Here is a 13402-nt window from a genome sequence, read left to right on the forward strand (position 1 = left end):
CCCCGTGTGTGTGTGTGTGTGTGTGTGTGTGTGTGTGTGTGTGTGTGATTATATTTCCTCTCAAGGCTTTTGAGGTCTGCTTTGTTAATAAAAAACTCGTAACCTTTTCAATACTGAAAAATCATCTGTATTTGAGTAACCTTGGTGGAGGACATGCACATCTCTCTAGTTTAGTAACAGCTCTGAGATCTTACTTCATTCTGAATCTGTACTTCAGAACTCAGCATGAGACTTTACTTCTGATGCCTCACTGATCCCAGTGCAAACTACTGTGAAACAGGCAGACATCACCACCCTAAGCCTTCTGGGGAAATGCCATACTCAGGCTAAGTGTTTATATGGAGTCGGGTCCTGGCAGGCTTTCCCATATAGTTTTACTCTTTAGTTGCAAAGCACATGGTGAGCTAAGAGATTCTCTTGAAGGATGAGGGCTGGTCTGCTTCCTGGCCACAGAGCACCTGAGGTGTCACCTAGCAAGTAGGTGGCTACTCACTAAAGGCCCTTTCTTTCTTCCTATACAATTGCATAGGAACTTTCTATGTATCTGATGGCATTTTGCCTCACATGCTCAGCACAGAGGAGATGATTCAAAGAAAGATCATCCCTGGAGACTGTCTTCAAGATGAAGGGAGTGTCTGTTGATATAAAGAGTGCAGCAATTTGTTTTCACTATGCCTTTAATCCCCAATGTCTTCAGCAAGTAGAAGCAGCAGGCCTGTGGCATAGACCACTCGGCTATGAGACATAGATCATAGAGGCCACTTCCAGAACAGGCTTCTGGGTGATGACAGGTAGTCACAGTCACACCGATCCACTAGGGTAGAGGGAAGTGAAATGGCTTGTAGCTGAAACATTAGGACTGCCAGGCTCAGTTCACCTGCAGGATGAAGTTGGGGTTCATCCATGACTTCCACCCACTGGGAGCACATAAAAGGATCTCTGAGTGGGATGACTCAATCATAGGACATTTGTATAGGTCTATGGAGGTGCAGCATATCAGAAATGCTGGAACTGCAGCTTAAGACAATTCGTGCATACAGAGAAAGCCCAAAGCACAACATAACCATTTAGCTAAGAGGGACACATAATTGGCGAGAGCTGGTTAAGACAAGTCTTTGGTACTAGCCCTCTAAGTTAAAGTGTGAGATCATTTGTTATCTTAACAATAAAAGTAAACAGTCAACAAATTTGCTGGAAACCACACGGCTATGAAGACATGAAGTCCCAACTTGCTTGGTTTGCTACAACTCCATTCCTCCCTGGAGAACTTGTCCTGACCACCAGATGGGAGTTGAGCCATATTAATGTCGAGACATATTAATGAAGCAACATGGTTGTCCTTCAGAGTCAACCTCAGCAAACATTTTCCTGCTTTTAGCTCATCTCAAAGCCTGCCTGTGTCATTACTATGAGCCGTTAAGTGCCAAATTACAGTAACACAGTGGCACCTCATTATCAGGTGCAACAGGAAGTAGTGAGAGTGGCCTACTGGAGAATTTCACTACATATGGGTCAACCCAGGGGAGAAACAAAGAGGAAAAGCCTATTAGAAGTAACGTTGCCTTCCAGGACAGGAAGCAGTGTCAGGAGGGACAACATACAAGTTGACTGGTCAGGATCAGAGAACGATGGGAGAGTTCACCTACTGCTCTCCTGAGCCAGGAGGTCACTTAGGAGCATGGGATTTAGAGTCACTGCTAAGGGTTAGATGCAGAGTGTCCCCACCCATCTCATGTGTCAACCATCTCATGTGTTAGAGGCTGGGTTTCCAGCTCTGTGCTACTGATGGGGTGGTGTGATCTTCAGCGATAGGGCCTAATGGGAAAGAGTTGGGTCACTGGGGCCATGTTCTTGAAGGAGACTGTAGGACTCACTCCAGCCCTTTCTGCCCTCTTGTCTTCTTGGCCACAAGGTAAGCAGTTTTACTGCCACACATGTTCTCTGGCATTGGCATCTGGCATTGCAACCTGACCCAGAGCAGTGAGTGAGCTTCGCCGTAGACTGGAACCAAAGAAAACATATTCTTTATGTCTTATCTCAGGTGTGCATTTTAGTCAAAAAAAGCTACAGAGTGAACCAGTGCCACTCTGGGTCCCAGTAGCATCATCTATAGTTATACATTGGCCTTAGTGTATCCTCTCTCTCTCCCTCTCCTTCCCCCTTCCCTTCACCCTCTCCCTCTCTTCCCTCCCCCTCTCCCTCCCCTCCCCCTCCCTCTCTCCCCCCTCTCCTCCCTCTCCCTCCCCCTCTCCTCTCCCTCTCCCCCTCCCCACTTCTAGTTCCCTCATCTATCCATCGTAAATGAGAATCCACAGTACCTGCCACAGCCCACCATAGTCCATCAAGGCTACACTCCATACTGTCTCCATGACCTCAGCAATCTTCTCTCAAGGGGCATTAGAGATAATCATGCATGTTTTCTTTGTGTGGTAGTGAAGCTAAAGGTAATGTGTTCTCCTAAGGCTCCCAATACACACTGGCCAATTGTTTCCCAGAGAAACCCAGCTACATCAATCCTGTTGACAGCCCTCAAGAGCTCTTGCTTCGCTGTCATAGCTTGATCCTTTCGTGGCTTATCCTTGCACTTGTGGTTTTAATTTTTAGTTTTGAAATCATTTGGATTTACAGAAGAGTTGTCAGAATAGTGAAACACCCCATCTCCCCTTCAGCCAATTGCCCAATTGTTAACTTTTTTTCATTTTTGCTCCAACAGTTTCTACAAGACAGAGATATACATATACAACCTTGTACATACATACATACATACTTACATACATACATACATTTTCAGACTCATCTGAGAGTGAGTTCCAAATATGATGGACACCCTTTTATGTCAGGACTTTCAAACAACATGATTAGCAAAATTATAAAAATGATATTAAAGCAAGATGGTATCTATCTTGCAAAAACTCAAATTGTACTCCATATCCTTTATAGCTCAGGGAAAAAAAAAACTAGTCTAGGAATCCATCCAAGATCTTGTATTGCATTTAGCTGTTACACATTGAGCCTTCTTTAATATACAGTAGCTCCCTCGGGCTCTGCCTTTCATGACCATGGCATTTAGAAAAGGATACACAGGGATATTTGCACACTATCCCTCAGTTTGGATTTGCCTGCTATCTCTTCCTGATTAAATGAAGACGGTGTGTTTGGGGCAAGTCTACCACAGAAGTGACATTGTGATCATCTCAAGGGGTGAATCCAGAGCTGTGTGGTGTTGGTCTGTCCAGGAGCACTGAGGTTAACTTTAGTCATTTGGTTAAGGTGATGTCTAGTTTCTCCACTAAATGGTTCCTGTACAATTATATCAATAATGTATACAAACATCATGCTCCCCACTCAAGGACCCCGTGCTAGTTTTAATATAGATTCATGATTCTCCAGAAGCCATGGAATGGTGGCCAAGGGGTGGGTGACATTCTCACACCACTTTCGTGAACGCTAGTATGATCCATGGTGATGGTTTCCCCTTTGGCCATTTATTAGTTTTATCAGTACAGACTGGTGGATTCCTGTTTAGTCTGTTAATATCTTTGCTCCTCTCAACTAGCTAAGTATCTCAGACTGGGCAAGTGGAGTTCCTCAGACCTGGCCTGTGGCCTTTAATACATCTTTATCCCCGTATCCTTGGAGACTTTCTCACATCAGATACTACAAGAGCTTCTCCTGTAGGATCTCTGATTTTGATTTCTTTTAGTGGAGAGCCAAGGTCTTGATGACAGAGAATAAATATGGAGGAATCCCGCACACACAATCACAGACGTGTATGTATATATAATATGGATGTACAGATACAATTATTATTATTGTATGTATGTCACTTCTTCTTAAATTAGAATTGTAAATATTACAACTAGTGATACTGAATAGTTCCTGTGCCTACTTACCTATCAGATCTTTCATATCTCTTATAGCTTTAGGCATATTTTATATTAATTTAATATTAAGAAAAATGTAATGTTTGTGGTAAGCACTTTCACAAGTTTTTTATTTGCTCCTTTATTTCTGTTGGAGACGTTTCTAACATGGTGAAGCGGAAACTGTCCCCAGCATTTATAACTTCTTGTCAATATTTGTAACTTCTATTGTCTGGAGCTATCTAATGGCCAATCCCAGGCAGAGATTCGATACTTCTGTTTTGTTCTTCTTTTCTCATTAATCTACTTAATTAACTTAGGCTACATTGTGGCAAATTGAACGAATTGAAGACCTAAACCTCTTTAATATTTTTTTCAAGCAGCTGATTGTCCTAGGGCCGTTTGTTATGTAACCCTTCATCACTGATTTATCGCTGTTGTTTTTAAAAATTGCTTTTGATAACTCCGTCTGCCCAAGTGGTTTGTACAAAGGTTGCAGGGTAAAACTGTTACTCTCTCCTAATCTTATGTAATTTAGAGCCTTGAAAAAAAATCACATACTAGATAAATGGGTTGGCCTCTGCATTCAAATACTAGCTCGCAGTTCTTTACCAGTAGATGGGAACAATGGGGGAACTTTCTTCACAGAACATCATAATGTTTCAAGGGGTCTTGAAATAGCATTCAGTGCACAAGAGTGTAATGGAAGTCAGCGCTTATTTCCGAGGAATCTTTCTGGCTTTTAATGCTAATCCCTCTGCTTCTTGGATAGGACACTGAAACTTATCAAACATGAGATGATTTCTCCAAGTGTACACATTCCAACCCTGTTCACTGCAAGTCTCCCACATGAAGGTAGATCCCTTCAGGCAGCTCCTGTGTTCTTATCACCTATGCTTTTACACTATGCAAATTCCAGTATCTCACCCTGTTGGGTAAGTTCCCAATGTTTAAATGAATCTGTTTGGTAAAAGCATGGACCCTTATATAGACCCTACTCAAAGCCCATCCAATCCCAATTATTTACTTGCAACAAAGATTGTAATAGAAACATCGCAGCCTTCGACTGGCACTCTCTTTGTTATATTAGTTCTTGCCCCCTTCCAGTGTTGTTCTGCTTTGATATAAGTTTTCTGAAGTACACGAGGACCTATATCTTTTCCATACACTCAACAGTTTCCACTATGCACCCATCATCCCACAAGCATACCACACCCAGAGATTAGAAGAATTGGCTTAGCACTGCCAAAATGATAAACATTAAGAATTGACAGTATTTGAGGTAGGAGGACCCTTGAAGAATCTAATGTGACAAGTGAGGTTAGGTGACATGAATTATATGTAACAGGACAGGCTTTTTCAGTAGGAAGAATAAAGAAGCTGCATATCAATGAGCCCGGCACAATGATGTTTCTTCACTGCAGTGACAATGTGGCAGCAGGTGCAGGTACTACAGAAGAAGGAAGCACTCCTTAGGCACAGTCCACACTTGGGTCATGAGTACAGCATGCAGCCATTATACTATTAGAACAGACTACCTAATCCAGCTGCAGGTTGTATGTTTGAAAATAAATATAACTAAACAGTAGACCCTGCTGATGCTGCTGACCCATTCATCAAAGCCTTTCCAACTTAAATACAAGAAAAGGACATGATTCTTGGAAAGAAAATGTATTAACAATAAAAGGCAGGAATATGTAGTTAGCATCTAGCAAGGGACAGCAGTGTATGCATGTTTAATGGTGGCCAAGTGACCAGGAGGTCTTTATTTCCCATCAGAGCCAGCTCTGTTAATGCTCCTGAAGCTGTTGCGTCCACTGAACCAATCAACCAGAGAGATAAAAATAGAACAGGGACGACCACACATGGCACTTCATTTCACTTGACTTGTATACAGACAAGCTCTTCTTCATGTCACTTGCTCTTAGTCATTCTGTGGTGGCTAAGTGGTCTTGTTTTACCTTTGCTGTCAAAATGCATGTTGCAGGTGATCAATGGCCCAATAAAGATGCATCAACAATATTTAAAATGACTTCTTAATGGAAGATGACACCAGGAAAACCCTATCCAGTCATCAGCTTCAATCCATACCAGGATATAAATAAATACCCCAAGAACCGACCCTAGGAAAATGTGCTGATGCAGTACCCAACTTTCACCAGAACCTATTTGTCAAGTTCTATGGCTGACTACATTCCCACCCCGAAATGAGGAATGCCAATTATGGAAAGTGCAGGCATCTGATTATCTGGGCTGCATGTATGGCTTGACTTCATCCATCCACCTCTGCCTTTAGCTCACTGTAGCATCCATTCAGGAGTCAAAACTAGGTGACTTTGAACAAACTAAAATTAAAACAAAGTGTGCTTGGGCAGGGGGAGGGTGGATGCTAGTTTCTCAGTAACTGCTGTGATGTTATCCTAAGTATTACGGTAGATCACAGCCCAAAGATCTACTAGACAAAAACTGCCCACCCATGGAAGCTAAGCACTCCCTGGGAGACGCTACTGACCAGGACAAGAAGCAGTAAGAGACCACATTGCTTTGAATACACTTCAAAGTTCAGGGATTACATAGAAGACAAGAAATTGCAGCCAATATCCTCTATTCAATGCAACCAACACTGTATGTAGTTAGTCCTGATTCTAGATCAACCTAACATGACTGCCCTGAGCCCAGCCTGGTGGTACAGGCCTATAAACCCAGATACTTGGGGAAGCTGAAGCAGGAAGACTGAAAGCTCAAGATCTGCCTTAAAAGCATAGTTAAGGGCTATTCTTAAAATACCCACTCCCAAAAGGCTAGGGATGTAACTCAGTGGCACCTACTTGTCTAGCTAACATAGATAAGGCCCTTGGTTCTACTCCTGTGCACAGAAAGAGAGGTAGAAATATTACCCTTTTAACTGAACTTGTACCAAATTTCTCTCTGTAAAGAACAGGTAGCACATGTAGAGTGCCCACCATAGGTGAAGGACAAAGGTAAGTGTAATGTCGTCTCTCAGAGTTTCTCAGCCACCAGAGCCGAGTTTCCCCTTATAAATACTAAAAACAAGGACACTGAATTATCATCTTCCATAATAACACGGCACTCCGAGCTCATTATCTTGCTTCCAACCACACTACTGTATCATCCCTAATCCCATCCTCTTTCTGGTCATCTTTCAACCAGCACTGTCGTAAGGTGAGTTCAGCCAGTCAGGTGTATATATCCTGAACCCCTACATGGACACCAATGCCTCTCAGAACTTCAGGCAGCCTTGGGGATTATTAGAAATGAACGGAGCATGGCAGCCATTCAGTCAAAAAACTGTCACTGCACAGTGGATCCCAAAGAACTCAGAGCCACAGAGCTAGTTACCAGTAGAATGGGGTACCTTTACCACTTGGGTGAATACTTGCTGGTTAATTGTACATATCTAATGGCGTGTTTCTCCATATGGCTTTGCAAGGGAAACATGAGCATAAGAGATGCTACAGAGGATGCATAAAGCTACTGAAAACACAACAGGATAAGGAACCTCATACGCAGCATCTGACTCCCAAAGGGTAGCGCGCTGGACTTCCTTTCTGTGAATTAAACAAAATGGAAATGCATTTCTTTCCTCTTGTGTGGAACTGTCTGCTCTGTGTAGTTTATAGGGACCAAGTGCTTCCAGCTTGCTGCTCTATCATCAGTTACTGGTGGTCCAAGACAGCTATCATCCACCTTGTGGCAGGCGATAAAGGAGAAAAAAGAACTGACACCAGAAGATGGGTCATGCATCTCCCATGGCACCAGAGAGAAGATGTGGGCTGAATCCCGAGCCTCCCAGCTCACCGGTATGTTTAGAAAGCTCCCTGTAGTTTGCTGAGGCACATCCTAGTTAGGACAATTAGACTAGATTTACTCATAGATACCTTCCGGCCACGAGCCATTCTGAGTAAAAAGAACTGGAGAGATCAATGAAGCATCACACTAAGTGTTGCTTCTGGCAGTGAATCCGGTGTACCGATCAGTGTAGCTGAGCCTAAAGACTCAGGTGGGATGTGGGGTGTGCCCTCTGCTGTCAAGGACAACGCTGAGATTTGCAGGGTTGGCATGAGATTTGCAGTCAGTGGCATGGAGGCCATAATGGAAGGATATGAGGCAGGGTCCTTACCTGATGAAATCTGTGACAAATGGGCTCTGTCATCTGAGGGCAGCAGGGTACTCTCACACATACTAAATTGGGGACCTACATGATCTGCAAGAGAATGACAGACTGATTTCTCCTGGGAGAGGAAGGAGCCTGGGGGGCATTTTTCATCGGTGTGACTCAACCTCTTGGGTCAGTCATAGAACCTCCTTAGTGTTCTCATTGCTAAAATTAGAGACAGTAATTCCCTCTTTGCAGGTGGTAAGGAAGACAAAGCAACTACTGTAAAGATACCTGCTGTGTCTGGTGAACAGCTGAGACCTGCAAGTGCCTTCCTACCTGTGATCACCCCATGGAGATCCAGGCCAGATACCTGTCACCTCCTCACCCCTTGAAGACCTACCAGAAAAGTGGTTTCTGAAGACTTACTGATTCAATTTTCATATTTTTAACAATCAGGGAGTCCAATAGTAAGCCTGCCCTATCTCTTCTGGTAGCCAGGCACACAGGGAGAAAGGCATCTGACAGCCTAAGAGTCAGGCAAGCTGCTTCCAGGCAAAGGCAGGTGGAGAGAGCATTTTCCTGGGAATATGAGTTGGAGGAATGGCTGGGTAAGCTTCAGGCACACAGGAATGGTCTTGGGGAAAATGAAATGGATCTAGCAAGTCCTCTGGGCACCTGCTCAGATGCCCTCAGGCAAAGCTCTCTAGCAGTCAACACGGTAAGCCCTTCCTTGGGCCGCAAATGAGAGGCTAGAAAAATTTAACTGCCTCCAAAGGGAAAAGAGAAGGCAGATTTATACACCTTCAGGCTCTCTGTGTACCTACTGCCTAGGCAAAGCCCATGGAATTCCCACTCACCCCTTCTCCTGGGAAAGAAACAGACTTGAGAGAGCTACTTTTAAACAGCAGAGTTGGGACCTGATTCACATTTCCAGTCTTGAAGGGAAGGCTTGACAATCTTCTGGACATTCTGGACATAAGGATTATAGAGAGCCATATGGCTTGTTCTCAAACAGGAAAAATCCAGAGGAATCCATAACCCACTCACCAGATCAAGGGCAGCACTGTCCTGGGAGTGGGAAGCATAGCTCAGATATCCTGCAACCAATTCGTCATTAGCACCTCATCCCACCAGCTTTGCTGGCAGGACGGGGCCCTGCTCTGAGAGACATACATACAGTCTTCCCATCCCATGTTGTGCTCCAGCAATACTCTGAAAGAAGATGCCAGAAACCCCAAATGACTTCCCAGCATGTACTCCATGACACTATCTAAGTTACTTGAGTCAATTCACTGGTTCCCAAAGTCCCTGTCAAAATGCTGTCACAGCCCAGGAGCAAAGCCCAAGAAGACCCATTAGAATGCTATCAGCAACTAAGCAAGCTGTCTCTCATGGAAGGTACAGACAGCACTAGGCCTGGTCTTTTGAGGGTTGCCAGGGCACAGGTCCAGGGCAGCATGTTCAGAGATGTAAGACAGTGCACTGTAGCTTAGGCTAGTAGAGAGCCTGCTCTGGTCGGGTTGTTTCCAACCAGAGTCTGGGTGGCTGTTTTCTCCACTTCTAGTCATGGTACCTGTGATGGTTTGCATATGCTCAGCCCAGGAAGTAGCACTATTAGAAGGCGTGACCCTGTTGGAGTAGGTGTGGCCTTGTTGGAGTAGGTGTGTCATTGTGAGTGTGGGCTTTAAGACTCTCATCCTAGCTGCCTGAAAGTCAGTATTCTGATAACAGCCTTCAGATGAAGATGTAGAACTCTCAGCTCCTCCTGCACCATGCTTGACTGGATGCTGCCATGTTCCTGCCTTGATGATACTGGACTAAACCTCTGAACCTGTAAGCCAGGCCCAATTAAATGTTGTCCTTATAGGAGTTGCCTTGGTCATGGTGTCTGTTCACAGCAGTAAAACCCTAACTAAGACAGTGCCCCACTTTGCTCCCTGAAATCTGTCATCAGTCTCCTGTTCTACTGTATCTCCCAAAGGTTCTTGCCAAAATGGAACTGAATATGGTAAACACATTTATCTGGCCCCAAAGAGAGGCCATCTCCCACATATCGCTGTCCATTTTGGTTGGTTTTTATTTTAATTTTTTTATGGATTGTAAGCTTAACTATCATCTTCTAAACTTAACATTTACATGGAGATGTAACTTACCAGACTAAGAGGGAACAAGCTGGCTTAAATGGAGCAGCAACTGGGAGTTTGTGGCACTATCTGGAGAGGAGTGGGAGTGTACTCATGTTCTTGTCCACACAAAGCGGAGGAAGGAGGAGCAGGGGAAGGAAGGGGCGAGATGGAGAGGCCACAAGATGTGGCTAAGGATTCTGTCCTCACTGATCGCAGTCTCCCTCATCTGGTGGCTCTCAGGGGTTTAAGTATAAACATGATGCCATTGGGGGAAGTGATTCCTTCCTACTCCTTGGTTCCACACATATCTGGGGTTTGATGACTGTTCTGGATAGTAGGAATTTCTCCAGGTGGGAAAAAGGATACACAGTCCCTGGAGTTGGTCCCCTACCCAGGCATCAGTCACTTTTTACCTTAAAGTCAAGAAAAACGATTACGATTTCAGTTATCAAGCAAACAACAACAGAAACCCACCTTAATCCCTGTGTCCCTTCCAAGAATCTACCTTGAAGGCAAATGGCCCACCCCAGGATCTCAGGAACTACCCTGGTCCATCATCAGAACAGGTGCACCAGCGCTGTGGATAACTTGCAAAGACTGAACTCTACATGCAGGTGAAGGGCAAGGTCACCATCCAGAAGAACATCTCAAATTGATTCTCTTTAAATGTGCATTTATAAACATATGTATGTGTCACCTGTGTCTGGGTGTTCACAGAGTCTAGAGAAGGGTTTCAGATCCCTTGGAGCTGGAGTTAAAGGCAGTTATGAGCTATCCAACATTAGGTCCTAGGAATCGAACTCAGGTCCTCTAGAAGAACATAAGCACTTTTAGCACCAAGCCATTTTTCTAATCCCTCCAGTTACTTTCTTAATAATGTCTTATAAATAAGTTAGTTTTGTCCACTGGGGGCGGGGGGAAGATAAGCCCACAGGAGAATCCAGATCTGATGGATCTGGCCAGTGTAAGGGTCCTATGTGAGTTCAGCCCTCACTTGCAGTGAGCTACAGATGTACCACTCAGTCCTTTCCTTTCAGGGCATATATAAACCCGCTCTTTTTTTGAGGGAGAGCCAGCTCCTATTACTTAGCACTTTCTACCCACCCCCACCCTGCCGTAGGGCCTCTGTCTGAACTGTTTCCTATCCAGGGAGCCCTGCCCCTGGATCTTTATAGGTCTGGTTTCTCAGCTTCATGTCTCAGATGAAATGTCACTTTGCCAAAGAGCCCTCGACTCTAATTTCACATTATTTTTCTTCATGGCACATAATACTACCTCAAATTGTCCTATTTGGTTACAAGTCTATTGGTCTATATTACAATTCTTACACACACACACACACACACACACACACACACACCCCTACAGCATTACGTGTGAGCCCTGTCTAGGCACTGCTCTACTTTCAGAACATACAGGTGTTCACATGGGACTCACAATTGGTGTGCAGCATCATCAGGACTGGTTAACTGATTGGCCCATGTCAGTGTACCGCTGGCCATCAATGCCTTTCATCATCCCTTCAGCTTTATAAGAAGTTACAAGCCTCCACTGTACCTATGATAAATTGGCCCTGCCTAATGCAACTTTCTAAGAAGGGGCTGCAAAACTGCCTTGGCTGAGGGCAGACAGCAGAGGCCACTCATAGCTGATGAACATGCGGGGGCCAAGATTTACATAGTCTCCCTTCCTTCCACAGTACCTCTGTTAGGCAGAAAGAGACTCTTAAGTCAGAGGGGAGTCTGAGTGGCTGGCTGCCCTGTGACTAGAAGAAGAGGACAGACATACCCCCTTCATCCTAGTATCATAGCAACTGTAAATATGTGCTCTTAGGCTGTAGCTCCAGCCATCCATGACCTTAAACCACCTGCTGCCACAGCGTTCCTGCCCTTGAAGCCCTTAATAAGGTGAGGGCTACAGGAGAGCTGGCAGGGCAGGCTCTCATGCTTCATAAGAGTGGAGAAGCATGCAGGGCAAAGACGCACTCTGGTTCCCAGGCACAGCAGCGCTTACCCACTCCTGACCCCAGAAGCCTTGGCCTGTGCACCTGCCCATGGCTGCCCCTGAACTGCTGGTAGCTGCAGTGCCTTTCTTGAATCCTAGATGGAGGATGACTGAGGAGCAGGAACTGGCCTCAGAGAATGTAACTGTGACACCTTGAGACCGTGAGAAAGAATATGGCCTTGGAGTGAAGAAGTCCAAAGAGCCCAGACATCATCCTCTTTGTATACAGCCTCACACTATCCATCAATCCACTGGCAAGGTAAATGGGAAGAGCTGGGCACACGGGTGATTAGTCATATGCACACCCTGCTAATTGTGATAATTGTTATTTAATGATTTGTGTGCATTTCTCAGCCTGCAAGCCATACGCAGATGCTTGACGGATGAGGACTTAAGATTTGGGTTGCTGCTTTCGCTTTTCTTTTTCACTAAAACATACATTGATATACATACACACATGCATACACACATGCACATATATATATACATATATATATGCACACACATATGCACATATACATTCAACAAACAAGTGGGAGACAAAGCAAGCCTACATTAGCATCAGATGCAGCAGAATTAATCTCCAGTATTAAACCACTAGAGAGTTTGGAACCCAATACCCAAAGCTCAGTAACAAAGTAGCTTGTCCTCTAGCAGGGGACATCCCATGGCCTGAATAGAGAGCCAGTAGAAGTAGAATTGGAGAGCCCTGAAAATATTAAAGCCATGGGAATAAAGAGGCCAGCTTCCAGTAAAACCCACTGGTCCAGGGACTTGTACACTACAGGGGGAGGAGCTGGGGTCAAAAGCAGAATAGTTATGGGAGTTTCCTCAGCCTTAGGAAGTAACTTGTACCTCCTGTGAAATGTTTGAGGACTCACAGCAGAGCTATCACAGGTCCTGCCCCCCCTCCTCTTAGGCACTCTGACAGTGTCCTGCCTCAGCCCAATACAGTATTTATGGTCTAACACTTGTAGACACCCAATCAAAGTGAGATGCACAGGGGCTGGAGAGATGGCTCAGTAGTAAAGAGTTTAATACCCAGGACGATCATCTGGTGGCTCAGAACTATCCAATTCCAGGGAATTCAATCTTCTCCTCTGGCCTCTGTGGGCACTGGTATATGTGTAGGAATCATTGATATAGGAACATAAGAAAATCAAAAATCAAATAAAATGCATACAGGGAGCAAATCAAAGAGTAAACAGGACATCTGAGAAACAGCCTACTTAGAGGGGACGGAACAGCAGCTGTGCCCTACTGATTACCCATCAGTGCACCTGCAGAGA

General features: G+C 44.7%; 1 protein-coding gene across 24 annotated transcripts in view; it reads right to left on the reverse strand.

The window, feature by feature from the left end:
- Window positions 1–13402, reverse strand: part of Cacna1c (calcium voltage-gated channel subunit alpha1 C) — a 610552-nt gene that overhangs the window by 300361 nt on the left and 296789 nt on the right. The gene's annotated exons all lie outside the window — the stretch shown is intronic.

The sequence above is a fragment of the Arvicanthis niloticus genome, chromosome 9, assembly GCF_011762505.2.
Source record: "Arvicanthis niloticus isolate mArvNil1 chromosome 9, mArvNil1.pat.X, whole genome shotgun sequence".
Lineage (NCBI taxonomy): Eukaryota > Metazoa > Chordata > Mammalia > Rodentia > Muridae > Arvicanthis > Arvicanthis niloticus.